General features: G+C 34.6%; 1 pseudogene; it reads right to left on the reverse strand.

Moving 5' to 3' along the window:
• Positions 1-583: 583 nt before the first annotated feature.
• LOC115032512 lies at positions 584-729 on the reverse strand (annotated as a pseudogene).
• Between the last annotated feature and the right edge of the window lie 15,659 nt (positions 730-16,388).

Below are 16,388 nucleotides of genomic sequence, written 5' to 3' on the forward strand. Positions count from 1 at the left end.
GAACCTCATAAAATTTCAAAGCTTCTGTAAGGCAAAAGACATTGTCAATAAGACATAAAAGGCCACAAACAGATTGGGAAAGGATCTTTACCAATCCTAAATCTGATATAGGACTAATATACAATATATATAAAGAACTCATGAAGCTGAACTCCAGAGCTAAACAAAGAATTTTCAACAGTGGGATACCGAATGGCTGAGAAGCACCTGGAAAAAATGTTCATCTTGGGCATGGTATAACCCCCCTCCTTTTCACAAGGCTGCCCATTTATTATTTATTATTTATTTATTATTTAAGGATAGCTCGTGGTAAGGGACCCATTATGCAAATTTGATAGTCATCTCAATCTCACTGCTCGCTTAGCCTAACGTAGTGGTTCCTTGCAAAGATCATCTGTCTAGGGCTCACTCCATCCCAAGGCCCAAAGTCCTAATCAGGGTTCCTCTAGTCTCAGGCTTGCTCTGTTTCCTGGGAAGCTATGGCGACTTGCAAGGCACCTGACTGGTGATTGTCTCAACTGGCTTACTGTCTGAGTCCTTCGGAATGTAACTGGTGGTGGTCTCAGATTCTCCTTTTTCAGGGAGTGATGGGCTACTAATCATTCAGGTGTTTAAAAATGAGAAAACTGTGTGTAGACACAATCTTTCTCTTCTCTACTACCTACTACATTCGTGAATTTTAATGTCAACTTCGGTTTTAACAAAATCCATCCAGTTCCTTTGATTAGATGATCTTTTCAAATAAAAGGGATTTATTAATTAATATAAGAAGTAAATGAGTGAGGGGAACATAACTTTTAAAAATCCTTTCATCTATATATAACATTATACAACACTGTAATTGGAATCATTCTTTAGACAATCAAACCTTACTGTACCTTTAAATCATATGTTGAGGTATTATAATGGGTTCAACGAAACCTTTCTTTGCTAAGTATTTATTTAACTGAACTTTAAGAGTAAGGAAAAATAGTTGCTCACAAGAATATTTTATAATTTTGGTAGCCATTCAAGAATGCATAAATTAGCCTTCACACTTGTATTGTTGCTAACACCAGGACCACATACAAAACTGTCCTGTAGGTGAAATAACCAGGAGACCAAAATATCAAGTCTTTGAATAATAATTTATTTGAAGTGAGCAATCGTTCCACTTCCTCAGGAGGAAAGGTCTGAACCATTTGAGCTAATGCAACTTCTAGAGTACAGCTTAAAGATTGTGGTACATGCTTTTGGATTGGAAGTGCAAAGAAATTTGTATTTGCTAAACTTCAAACAAAGGATAACATAAAAAGCTAATTGTATAATGCTTTTGTTAATCAACATAATAGAAAAAAGGCTATTACATAGATTATTTTGTTTATTATAGAAAAAAATTCTATGTTATAAAATTAGTGTTTTCTCTGTTTTGCCATACTATTTGAAACTAAGTATTTCATAAAGGAAGTAGATTTATTTTTGCTTAAAAACAGTCAAGAATAGGCTGTTGGAGTCTGTATTTGGTTCCCCTGGATATACAACATGCTGTCAAAAATGTAAAGGGAATCAGTCATATACAAAGAAGACGACACATCAGTTCAGGAAGTCACTGGGATATGATAGTATGCATACTCTTTTTAGAGCAACTTGCTTTTGAGGGAACTTAATACAATAACCAAATAACTATTTCTTATGGAACAACCATACCACTGTCCTAACAACTTTCCTGTAAACCCAACATCTTAAAGCTTTTTCCATCTCAAACTTGCTGAACTGGGTCACAAGGAATGACTTGAGTTGATAACATTTTAAGACATTTTAGAAACATTAGAAGGTGGGGCCTACTGGAAGGAGGTTGTTATTGAAATCCTTATTGACTCTATTCTACCATATTTTCTGCTTCCTCCTCACTGGGGAGTAAAGAACTACCCCTATTGCTTGCTCTCTATGCCATGGTATTGCACCTAGCTGTATGGAGTTACACCATCTTAGAGTGAGCCCTTGGAAACTATGAGCCAAATGAGTTTTCCTTCTTTTCAGTTAATTGCAGCTGTTTTTGCCAAAGAGACACAATAGTTGCTAGCACTGTGAGGCAGAAATTAACTTAGTTGTATAAGATAAGTGAACAGAGCACAAAGGAAAGTGACAAATGGGACACATGTCACATATGATTCTTAGAACAATTGTTTAGTGTGCATTTTGTACCATATTCCAGACTGCTGTAGGCAACTGTCCCACATACTTTAAAAAGGGGACGTGAAGTCCTATCATCAGGGCTATAACTGATACCATTTGGATATTCCAAAAGAAACTTTTAATGTACTAAGATATACTCTGAACTGTGAAAGCTAGGACTATAGCAACAAGAAATGATAAGGAATACAAAAAAAAAGTGACTATCGATGCATATATTTTCCTTTAAAATCTTGTAACTCTTTTATGGTTTGGATGAAATGAGCAGTAGTAACAACAGAAATTACTCACATGTACTTTGAATAGTCTTCTATCACAAAAACATTTTCTAGTACCTGATATCTTCAATTATCTTTATTTTATTGAGTTGTTCTCTAAGCATTGTCCTTTATGGATACTGTCCTCAAGTAGATGGTTCAGATGAGCTTTACATATGCATGGTCAACACATACCAATTGTGATTTATTAACTAGCCCTATGGTAATAGCACCAAATATTCTATTATATCAACCTTGTAATTTTTACCATCATTTGATTTTTATAATTTATTTTATTCCTTTAAAACTTATTTTGTTGTTATTTTATTTCTTACTTTATTTTATCTAGTTGTTTTCTTGTCCCAGTCCTTCTCAGTTTTCTAAAGTAAATATATTAACTAATTTAAAAAACACCAGAGAGAAGCCCAAGTATCCTAAAAATATTCTTATCTCCACATACACTATTACTCTGTATTTTAGTTGTATGATAGGAGCATACCTTCTGATCCAATTCTGGTCCAGGTCAATCACTTCTCTACTACACCATGACTCTCCCCAGTGCTCTATAACTTATATTCAGCAGTTTATCTTGTGAATACCATTACTTTACTGCAGAACTAGCTAGCCCACTTGATATTCTTCAGTTTTTGAGTTGATACCTATGTATATTAAAATTAAAGGCAACATATTTCTAAAACTGTTTTATTGGGGGTTTTGCCCTTTTAAAAATTGCAACATTTGAAAGTGCCTTCTAATAAATTGATTGTCACTGCCCAGTCCTTCATTTCTTTGTATCAGCAGATCCTCAGACCCAACTTCATGACTGATTGCCTCCTACTATTATTAAAAAACAAAGAAAGTAGTTGGTCCTGGTATCTTTCTGATTTAACAAATAAGTTCTATGCCTTGGCTATGTTTATCTTCTGACCAGCCATAATTGTATGGAAAAGAAAAATATTCTCGTAAATAGTTTATAGAAAACAGAACCTTATTAGAACCAAATCATTCTGTTATAAATAAAATGATAAATACAATTATGTTTCCACTGTTTTGGAAACAGGTTTGAACAGGTTTTAATTGGTATTCAGGCACAAGAAACCAATTGAAATTCTGAGAGTACTTTCCTTTTAATAATGAACAGTAAAGCCACAGGCAGTACTTTAGAAAAACACATAAATGATAGGAAAATTTAACAGCTTGGTGTGCCAAACACAATCCTGCGTACAGATGTACTGAGATGGCTGCTGTGAACAGAATCATTTCTTATTAAAAGCTGTAGGTAGAGCACATGTGTTTATAAAGTGTTGTCATGATGTTGGCACAAATGAAAATACAAATAAAATCAACGGCATATGAATGCAAAAAAAAAAAAAAACCTTCTGAAATAAAAATGCTTACTGTGTTGATACTAGTATCATTAAAAAGGTAATTTCCTAACAATGGTAATAAATTCCAACACTTTCTCTGAATGAACATTTATACATATAAATTATATTGTAGAATATTATTTTTCAATACATTAAATTAATTTGGCTGCTCCATTCCCCAATGCCACAGCCAATTTTACCCATGTACTTTGAAATGTCTTAAGGAATATCTGATTAATTGAATCAGAGATCTTTAACTAAATAAAAATTAAACATGTGGAAAAATAACCCTGAACCAGAAAAAAATCAGTCATAATAAGAGAATAAAAGACAAAAACGGTATCGACTGTGGAGGCATACGGGCACAAATATAACACAAGAAGGTCAGGCATAAGAAAACTGAAAATCCTATTAGAGCACCTGTTATGAACAAAACCATATTGTGAAGGTGAACTATGTTAGACATCATGTGTAATTAGTAGAATCTGATCAAGTCTCTTGGGATTGTATGATCAGTTTCTGTGAAGTTACACAAACCACTTTGAAAATTACTCTAAGTTTCTGGGAAGTAGTAACTATCCGGTGATACAATTATAGGAAGAAACTTTGAAGAAGACTATTCCAGGGACACACATCTCTTTTCCTATCCCCATAGACCTTCTCATATTCATGCCACCAACTCTTTCACCTCCTACTCAACATTTTCCTGCTTCCCTCTCTCTTCACTCTTGCCTTGAGTTTGCATCCAATGAGTGCATAACACACTGTCTGGATTCTTCTGAAATACCAGCTTCCTTTTCAGAGAACATATTTGCATAACTATCTTTAAAGTTCTTTTTACTGGAAATATTTTCTCTTAGGTTTAGTATGAGTTTATTGAATAATTGTTTACTTGTTATGCTCCAGTTGAGTAATTTTTAAAGGATTTTATGCAAAAAGGTGTCTGAATCTTTTATTTCCTGATGATTCACTAATTTCACTGAAAAATTTAAAAGGAACATACTAAGGTTACTAATGTAATCTGGACTTAAGTCCAAAAAGTAAGTGTGTTCTTTTCTTTTGTGGGATGAGTCTTGAACATCTTGAGGTATTTAAACTTAATACAGAGTATTTATCAATTTTGCTTGCATTGCTGGGCAGCATGAGCACATAATGCTCATATATGGCATTGTTTCTTCACCAAAGCAGTACCCCAGTAAGAAAATGTACTAGATGCTATGAAATCACACATCTCTATATTCATTCAGCAGTTATTTGATCTCTTTGCATGACAGGTGTGTTAAGAGAACATTTATAGCTGGAAGACCAAGCTGGAAGGCAGATGGCTTTTAATGTTTTATTATTAGAAAGTATCAAACATATAGAAAAATATATATAATAATAATAATAATACAATACCCACATGATGTTTGGTTAATTTCATCAAACGTGGGATCTAAGCTTGGACATCCTACTGTTAATATAAAATAAAGATCCACTGATTACATGTGGTCAGTCAATCAGGACATGTAACATTGTTCCCTAACATAACATATTTTCAAGGTCATGAGCTAAATTTTTAAAGACTATTACAGCTTCTTTCTTGTTTGACAGACTTAAAAGCATGTTTGTCACTCTTAACTAAACCATGTGAAAGAAAATAATGTTTTTCTATATAAACTCTACGACTATGTGAAGCTTGACTATGTACATATCAGGTTTGTCATTTTCTATGAGTGTATGCTTAAATTTAAGAATTCTTTGACTGATTCAAGGTTTTCTAGTGGAGGTTTGTATCTATGTAACAAGTTTTTCTGGATTCATAGATCACTGTAAGCATGTACATCCTTAGTTTCTAGAAATTTGAAATTCCTCCAGTTATATCTTGGTCTTGGGCATGAGTAAATGCAATCTCTCAAGACTTTTCCTCAGAATGTAACACTGGTAGGTCTTTCATTTTCTCTTTGTATTGCTTTGAAGAGAAATTTATATTGCAGCCCTCATACATATACTGTGTTATTATTTACTTGGTGTTCCAAAGTGCCCTGAGTGAGTCTGAGGTTCTCTGATGGTTATGAGCCTGGGGTGATACTCCTGGACTTCTCACTGTGTTTGTCTCTCCTCCATTCATAACACTAGCTTGGATATTTCCCTAAAATTTGATGTTCTTCTCCTAGACAACTATTGGTTTGTTTGAAATTCTGGATTAGGTACAGTAAATTTCTATTCCACCTTTGTTTTCCTTATCTTTGGATGACTTCAGAGGAAATCACAATGATAAGTTAGTGGATATGGGGAGAATTGCTTTTCTTGTAGCCCAGCCAGTCCTTTGAGAAAAGCATATCAAACGCTTGTTGCCTCTGCCATTTGAGCTTGTAACAGAGTTCTTGTAGGAGGGGGAAAAAATCTTTCTTCTAATCAACTGCTGGTGAGTCAATAACATTTTGCATGCCTCCCTACCCAACTTTGAGTATTGGCACTGGGGCATATTGGGTTTTCTGGCAATCTGTATGAATATTCCAGCTAAACAAATATTCCATTTGATCAAGATCTGTTTCAACTTAAAGACAACTCTATATTTTGATGAGAGATATGTCCAATGATCATAATTTTCTGATGATGGAAAAAAACACTTTTAATTTTTCCTTTTTTTTCATTATTTAAAATTGAAAGTAGCCCATCTCCTTCTCATCTGGTATCATTTTCAAATCTATCTCCAAAGTGAAAACTAGAATTTTATTCTTTAAAAAAAATGGACATAGAGTCATTATGGAGGCTAAGCTGCCAATCTCAGCTATATAGAGTATCTCTCTATCTACTGCCTTGATTTGGTCTCTTGAACACTAGTGTTCTAGGAGTATTTCATCATATCCAGCTTCAAAATTGATATTCTTGGACCGTGGATAAAGCTCTTTGAGTAAATCACTTTTGTCATGAGTCGAAGGTCAAAGTTTAAATTATTGAAAATCATTTAGAAAGATATACATAGAATAATAAGTGACTGGAATCCTAGACTACTAGATGAGAAGGAGAGTCAGGAAAGATACCCCTGGAAGTTCTGGGTTCAGTTAGCTTGGCATGCACAACAGTGAAAGAAGAAGACCTTGCCTTAAGAAAGACAAAAGGTAAAAAAGAGGACTAACTCCTGGTGGTTATCCTATGAGCTCCATCCACCCAGTGTTCCACACACACTCAGAAGCACATGGACACGTGGACTTATTCACACACAGACAAACACACACACACACACACACACACACACACACACACACACACACACATTGTTTTCTTATAATAAAAATTGGGTCATTTTTTATTATAATAGAATAAAGTGTTCTCAATAGAGCATTGCTTCAAATCAGGGACTATTGCTTTATTTTCCCTTTTACTTAATTTAAATTGCTATTTTTCTATGCCAAGCTAATGTTTCACCTACAATTTTTCCATAATCATGTTCTACTATACACTCATTTCAGTGTGTCATTTGGTAAGCTTAGGCAGAAGAGGATAGAGATGGAAGTTTCGTTGTTTCTTCGTGGAATAATTGTTTGATCATGGAAAGTGATGTTTTTCTTTCATATAATAATCCCCAGAATATTATATCCTGTTCTTATAAGGGTAGGATACATGCACATTGGGTTGCCTAACATAGATGTCAAATAATATTCCCTGTAAATATAATTTTACATAACCTATTACAAATTATACTTCTACATTGAGATAGAAGGAATCTTATTCTGTTAAATATTTATTAAGCTTGACTTAAAACTGACAGGCACTAAAATATAATTGACAAAAATAAAAGACTGATTTAATAAGCATGAGCATAGTTATATAGAAAAGGTCTTCCACAAAGTTTCTACTACTTAATTTTGAGAAGTAGTCAATGATTAGCCTTGAATACCACCTGAGTTCAGTTACAATGAGCACACTGAAACTAAAGATCGATGCACATTTGGATTTTATTTTTATTCTTCAGGTTTCATTATTTAATATCATCTATGGCACATGATATTCTGCATTTGGCTGCAAATATTGCTGATGGAAATGTATCTTTTATATCTTCTTACGATAAGAACAGAGAATTCTAAATGTCTGTTGTCATTTGTAATTGCATTTCACTGGAATGTAATACAGAATGTTGCCCAGTAATGATTATTCTTTAACATTAGATTTGCCTAATATAGAGTTTGTCATTAAACAAGACATCATTTTTCTTTTCTATTTAAATCTTTTCATAAAGTATTGATTTAAAAGATGCAAGAAGCCAGGACTGGTATACATCTTTAATATCTGCCACTGGGAGGGAGAGACAGGAGGATCTTTTATGTTGAGATCAGCGTTGTCTATCTATATAAGGCAGTGTAGTCCAGTGAACTTTTTCAAAGTGAGACCCCCAATTTAAATAATACATGTTTCCTACAGCTATTCTGCTGTACTCATAGATCAGTGCCTTGTCCAGTGTCTAGCAAATGAGAAATATGCAGAGTCACACAATCTAACTTTATGTGGGCAGTGAGCCTAAATTGGAGGTCTCCATTGGGTTCCTTCCCTCAGAACTTGGAGAACCTTGTGGAAGAAGGGGAGAGAAAATGTTAGGAGTCAGAAGAGATAGAGGACAGCAGGAGAACATGGCCCACTGAATCAGCTAAGCAGGACTCCCATGGGCTCACAGAGACTGAAGCAGCAAGCAAGGGTCTGCACCAGATCTTCAGTCTGTGTGCTATGGCTGTAAGCTTATTGCTTGTGTGGGACTCCTAAAAGTGGGAGCAGGTATATCTCAGACTCTTTTGTCTACTTTTAGGACTCTTTTTCTCCTACTGAGTTTCTTTGTTCAAGCCCAATAGGAGCATCATAGAGTTTTTTGGAAGATTTTGCTACCTAGGAATAACAGAAGCTAAACAGACAAAGTCTCACCAACATGACAGTCTAAACATAAACTGTACAAGGACCTTTGCCTTCTTTGTTTTTGTTTTTGTTGGTTTCTGTTTGTTTGTTTGCTTGTTTGTTTGGTTTTTTTTTGTAACTTTGTTTTGTCCTATTTGGCTGTTGTCTCTTGGAGGTCTAAGGAGGAAACAGAACTGGAATGGATCTGGAACAAACAGGAGGTGGAGGGAGAGCTGGAAGGAGGGAAAGGAGGGAAAACTGTGGTTGGGATATAATGTATAAGAGAAGAATATTTTCAATAAGAAAACTTAATAGATGAACAAATAAAGTGACAAAAGAAATGTAAGAGAATATGAAAGTAAATGCTTAAAGTAAAATAAATATCAATATAAATATTGAACTTATAAAATCTCCTTTGTCTTTAAATCTAGGATATCCTTTTACCTGGAATTTATAGACATACTTTCAAGGTGTCTTATTACCAATAAGACAATGTCAATGTTTCTTATTACCAAGTAGTTAGGAAAGGTTCAGATAGTTGTTCCTCTCAGTGTAGGGGTCGGAACATTTACTAGCAATATTGGAGGACTTATAACTTATGTGAGGAATAAATATATATTTATATGTTTAATTTGATATTTATATGTATGCTGTAAAAATGCTTAAAATTAAACTTCATTGGTTTCTTTTACTACTAAGAGAAAGAGATCCAGTAGAGATGACAAAATGAATCCTGAATGGGCAACATTCACTGTTAACAACATATGGTTTCTCTCCTTCCTTCATAAGCTTTTGATTAATATTCTTGAACATCTTGGTAAAGCTGCCTGGCTTAGTTTATTAAGTGTATTTGACCCATATTAATATGATTTATTCCTCTTCTGAGAAGAGCATAGTGCGTATAGAACACAGTGATCTTAACATTCTCCTTCTTTCCAGCCTGTTGAAATGCCAGATTTTTACATTGGTGACATTAATAATCTAGATGGTGGCATGTAAATTCCCACCTCTGGTGATGGTCATGAAAACTGTGCCAGAAATACAAACTCAATTGGACAACAACTGCTCTAAAGCCTCCATTTAATACAACTTTTCTTCCTTGGGGCTACAGTGTTTTTTCAAATAAATTAATTTTAATTAAAAATATTAATTAATTTTAAAATTCACTTGACATCCCAATCATAGCCACACTCCTCTCTTCCTAGTCCCATCCTTACAAATTTTTCCCCTGATTTCCCCCTCCCCTTCTGAGAAGAGATCCCCCACTTGGGTACCATCCCAACTTGGGATATCTAGTCCCTGCAAATCTAGGCACATTTTCTTCCACCATGGCCAAACCAGGCAGTCTAAGTAAGGGGAAAGGGGTCCAATAGCCAGAAACAGAGGCAGAGACAGCAGCACTTTTGCTAAAACTGTGGAGGCATCTAGGACCAGCTCCTGCATGTTTCCTGGTTGGTGACCCAGGCTCTGGAGGCCCCATCTCCCAGCTTATTTGACTCTGTGGGTCTTCTTGTGATGTCTTTATTCCCTGTAACTTGCTCACTTCTATCTCATACTCTTCCTCAAGACTGATCCCATACTTAGAGGGAGTGTGCTGGAATAAAACATGGCAGTAGTTGTGGGCAAAGATTTTCTGTCTTGAATTCGTAGTGACTATTAAATCCACCACAATTAAACATTTGTTTGTCAAAAACTGAATAAAAAATTAATTCTTTCAGACACAATTGGAAAAAATGTATCTATACTTTCTAGTTCTTTTAGAGCAATTGACTTCTACATGTAACATAGTCACAAAGTCAGCAATAATAGGCTCAAATGCAAATGCTTTAATTTTTGTTTCTATAATCTGGTTTTATTGGATGTCCTTTCCCCCTATCTGTACTTCCTGGTTGTGCCTCAGTAGGAGAGAATGTGCTAGGACAAGATACCCCAAAGTAGGATAATACCCAAGGTGAGGAGGTTCCCCTTCTCAGGATAAGGGGAGGGAGAATCAGAGTAGGAATTTGTATAAGCACTCCCAGTGATTCCTATAGGTATGTTGGTCTGGACTGTTTTGGATTTAAAATATGGAGTAAGTTCTTTCAAGGCATTCCATACAATATGAGTCTCTCTTTAGTCTAGTTCACAGAAGAGAACATGACAGTGGAGATAATCTCCATAATGTCAGCATCACATGTTATCTAATCTATCCTGATGCTTTGGGGCAACAAGCTATATAGATTTCAGGTTGAAATGTGACACAGAAATAATACTCAATGTGCAGTTCATTGCTGTGGCCAACATACATATTTACAATCATACCAGTCCAGGATGTAACATTCAAAGTATGTAAATTGGAAACTAGAAAATACTTTCTCTTCAGGGGCAATGATTTCCTAAGTTCTCTTTCTATTTGAAGGGTGTTTTAAAGGAAAACAATCAATATATTCAGGGGTCAATATATTCAGCCTCTCCTTAGAATTTTTGTTGGTGAAACATTGTTAGGGTGTGCTGCAAGGATACTCCTATGGGTATCTTGTTCTGACCTGTGAAAAGAGTATATGAAAAAAGTAAAAAATAAATTTCTAGATGTGATATTTATATTGGCAGGAATTCATATAGAAATTTAGTATGTGAATTATGATATATCTGCTCAGGGTTGTATTATGAACATTTCCTTCTAATTTTAATTCACCTTGAGTGTTTTTATTTGCAAGTCACATTATGATAATGAAGAATCATGTTTTAGAAGTTTTGGCAACATGGTAAGTGAAAACACAACTGAATTTTAAGTGAGTCATGAGATTCATAATCATTCATTATTATTGTGATTTTTTAGTGATGTAAGGTCAACATATTTTTTCTCAATTCTAAGAGTTGGCATACTACCGGATCTTCTGCTTAAGTTGAATTTTGAAGTATCTGAATATAAATTCTCCATCTAAACCTAATATGAAAATGTCTGCTGAACATCTATACCAAGTGTGTCTTTTTACAAGAGATATATGCACAAGTTGGTCTCACTATTTCGTTTTTGAAAATAAGCATCTAGAAAGATTAATGATGAACAAAGCTCAGGAAGTTGATAAAAGAGAACCTTTTAACTTCCTTAAAGGACAGATCATAAATGAGCTTCATCCATCACCACAGCTGCTCAGTAGCTGTGGATATCTGACCTTCCTTTATATACTAAGATCAAAAGCATCGTGTGAAAAAGCTGTTCCCCTAAACAGTTCTGTGGCATGATCACAGGTGTGTTAGCTTATTTTCCATAATTCAAGCAGAAACCATCTTCTAACATGTGCCCTCCCACACCGAGACCTCAGGTAAAATAAGCAAGTCCAAAGTAAGTTAAATATCTCCTTGTCAGAAAAACTAACTGCCATTTTTTTCTTAACCCATTTTTGGTTTTGTAGCATTATTGTCCCACAGATGCACATATGTATTTCTACTTCTAGAGACTAACGGAGGACACAGAACCTATTAAAACTGTCAGTTTCTTGTAGTGAAGCAAATAGCTGAAGATGTTTGTATAATGTAAGGGATATAAATAAATTTTGGATATAAAATTTTATGGACATTATTAAATGAGTGTATTAATTCCCTTTAATCTACAAAATACTACCTGTCTATTAAATTATCCACTAAATATTTCAATAACTAACTTCATATTTGAAATCATTAGGATAATTTTTAATTTTTTTATTAGACCATTCTTAGTACTGTACCAAGGCTGCGTAAATTTATAAGTACCTTGATATTACTTTTCACTGAAAATTGGAAATCAGGTATTTCTGTGTGATCAGTCTCTGTAGAAGACTTAATAGTTGATGACATTATAGCAGAAGGACATCTGACAAATAAATGACATGGCTAGACAGTACACCAGAAGATTTAGTGTTCAGATGCCAGTTTATTAATGAATTACTATTATGGGAACAGGGTTGAACAAGAGCTACTACAATCCTTTCTATGGCCTGGCTTCAGTGACTTAAAGATCTGTTGTTAGCTCCAACTCATAAGATCCTAGTCTCTCTCACATCATTCTGAGAACCCTGCTTCTAGTTTATGAATACTTGGAAACAAACCACATTCTGATCCAAGTGATTGTAATATGCACCTAAATATCATTTGTATTTGGTCATGTTGGTGATACAATAGCTCAAAGCTTTTTTTTTTTTTTTTTTTTTTTTACATTACTGATGTCAAAGTTTGTGTTGGTGATAAAATTCTTTGTCTCTTACACAATGCTTTAAAACCATATTGAGCTAAATCTGGTATTGGCTTTCATATATACTATAAAAATACCTTGAGATAGTCACCATTTTATCATTTATTCCTTCAATATACACTACAGTAAATATCTAGTGAAAGGCTGGATAGATATTTCAGTGGTTAAGAGTGCTTGGTAATGTTCCAGAAGATATGAGCTTGGTCACTATTACCCAAGTTGAATTAATCACCTCTTACAGTATCTGTAGATTCAGGGTATCTGATGTCTTTGTTCTGGCAGCTTAAGGCTCATTGCACATACATGTGCATATATACATGAAAACATATGAATAAAAACAGGGTAAAATAAATCTAAAACTATCTGGTGAAATCCAAGACAGAAATAATAAAGTCACATTTACTGTGTGGTCTTTTATTTTGTGTATTCATTTATTGTGCTCTTTACAAAACCCCCAACATTCAAAGAAAAAGCCAATGATCTATCTTGAGTGATAAGTAATACTTTTAGATGAAGAGATGTATCTTAGAACTCTGTCATAAATAAATTTCTTTTTCCCTCTACATTGTATATTTTTGCCCTCCCACTTAAAACCTACATGCTATGAATGTTTTCTTCCTTCCAAACTTCATACTGAAATTTAGTTGTATTGAGTGATTATTAAGAAATTGGATCTTTAAGAGGATGTTAAATATGGCAGACTTAATCTAAAGGGTAGTATTAATAGCCATCTATCTAAACAGTATTTTTATTGAGATAGAATTTTCATAGAATATAATTATGATTATGGTTACACCTCCCTCATATCTCACAAGAGTTCCCCCTATTTCCTCACCCATCTAATTCCAATACCTGTATTTTAAAAGAACAGTTTCACAGTAACAATATATTTAAGAAGTTGGAAATATCTCACAGAATACCACTAATAATAAAGTTTTATAAATCAATTAATGTAACTCAATTATTACAAATTAAAATTAAGAGGTGATTGTACTTTGCTCATTTTCATTTTACTTGCTGCTATGTGATAACAAAGAAAGAAGGCCCTTGTCATATCTCTACAATTTGTCCTTAAACTTCTCTGATCCTGAACTTGGGCAAATATACTACTCTTTGTGATACATTATCTTCTTTCACTTATTTTGTTAGCAGCCAGAGCATACAGACGACTATGAAGAAACTCTAATTGTATTATCAGCTATCAACTCTAATGGCCAGTATTGTGGTTTAGTTGACAACTCACAAATTGTGTCATTGAGATTCTAGATATTGGTACTGAATGACTGGTTGCTGAGTGAGATGACAGTTTGAATAATTTTTAATGTGCAAGGAACAAACAGCTGCAAAGGAGGCACAGTTCAGAGATGTAGATGAAGTGGGTGCTCATAACCAAGACATAAGGAGCTTAATTTGGTTGTTTCAGATGGGTTAGTGCTTCTGTCTGGAGTTCTGTTTTGCATCTTTTTTCTAGCCTCAGTGCATAGCCCTACTGAAATTTTATTAGTCTTCTTAATAACATCAAGTAGACAGTTTTCTGATTAATAGAAAAGAACAAGTGTAAGTTGAGACTGTAAGGAATCTTAAAGGAGTCAAGTAGGTGTCCCCAAAGCAGCCCAAGGACCTGTCCTGAACCAGCTATTGAATGCCATGCCCTTGGTCACACCTAGCTTCTTTAGATGCATTGGATCTTATTGAAGAAATTGAGGGACAATTCTAAGAACTCAATTTGTATAACGAGAGAACAACCCTTTATTTCCTCTGAATTGGCCTAGGGAAGTTGGAGTTTGAACTTAGCAGTTTCTGAGTGAGAAGCTTATGCATGTTTCAAAAAGACTTCAGTGGTCTCTAAAGTAACACAGTGCCTTTGCAGACTCAGCCCCCTCACTTAGTCCAATTTTGTCTCAAATCAGACAAACTCTGAAATTTTCATTTGTGATAACTGACACAATACCTTTTACTTTAAATAACTTTGTTCTGATGACTGTCATTTTCAAAACCTCTTCTCAATATCGACTCTCAGAACCAATGCTGCCAAAATGACATCAAAAGGGCTCTGTATTCAGCAGTAGGGAGGATAGATAGTTAAAGAGAGAACAATGCAATGCCTGTTAAAATAAAAGGTTTTTTTTTTTTTTTTTTTTTTACCAAAAGTCTATGGGGGAAAAGACTGCTTTTGTTTGAAGCCCAAATTATCAGGAAAGATTAATTAGCAAGGAAAGTAATTAGTTGTCTAGTGCTAACTCTCAAAAATAATAGAATAAGTTAAGTTGAAATAATAGAAAACATTGTTATGAGTAGACTATAAAAATTGTGGAAAAAAAAAACACTTATGTAACAGAGAATAGTTAATTGATGTAATCCATATCTCCTAAAGTGTTTTCCCCAACTCCTACCTCATGAGATAGAGTAATACTATGCTTTGCCATACTCTATTCAGAATTTGCATGCCATCCACTCCTGTTTCATAATTAGACAGGGAATTTCAGAATCACAATACATGGTGTAAAAGCTCAGGTCCTTTTACCACAAGGCACCCAAGTAAATCTTGAATATCTTTTCTTTCAATCTTAATACACCTAGTTCTCTTGTTACAATGAAATGAAATGTCAAACATCTTTTCAAGGCCAACAGTTTTCTGAAAAGGCACACAATCATATAATTGAGCACCGTAATCATTCAAAAAGGTTTTTGCTGTGTTATCACTAGATCCAACATCTTGACTTCTCAGATGATTTTTTTTTAACTAAAAGTTGAAGTGTCCTCTGGAAAACTTGTATAAGAATAGAACACTTATTAACTGATATATGGCTTCTCTAGCTATCTTGGTGATACTGAGCGTTCACAGCTTTATTTCAAGACAACCTCACTCAGAATGAATAAAGAATTATGTCTTCAGAAATTAGTGAGAATGCTAGCAGCTATCACAATTCATTTTACATAGGTCTAAGAGATATCAAGAGGGTCAGCAACTGATAGAAACCATTGTGCTTAAAGTAGTTGAAGAGATACAGACATACATAACTGGGATAAATAGAGTCCCAACATCAGTGATAATAGGTGATTCAGAAATGTAACAATTTTCAATAATTGTTATTAAGTGATGAATTTTATTGATTAAAAATGAGCTAAGAGAGTAGTATATTACTTTTCAATAAGCCTTTACATCATCTAATAACTGAGCAAAATATGATTAGTAATAAAAACTGAATTTTTCAAGGAATATCAAAATGAACTAAACATTGCTCTCCTTGTCTCAAAGAAATCTGTGAGACTACTTACTTTAAAGGAGAGGTTGGCCTTCTGGTCCACTCGAGAAATCGGGTGCCTTGCCAGTGGAGTCTCTGGACACCCGCAAGGACCTGCACAGGACTCTCCATGGGATCCTAAGACCTCTGGTGAGAGGAACACAGCTTCTGCTCCAATCCAATCATGTGGAACCTGAGACTGCATTAACTAGGGAAGCAGGCAACCCGGCCTCTGCTGGGGCACAAGTCCCTTCCAGTCCACTCGAGTATC

The sequence above is a fragment of the Mus caroli genome, chromosome 1, assembly GCF_900094665.2.
Source record: "Mus caroli chromosome 1, CAROLI_EIJ_v1.1, whole genome shotgun sequence".
Lineage (NCBI taxonomy): Eukaryota > Metazoa > Chordata > Mammalia > Rodentia > Muridae > Mus > Mus caroli.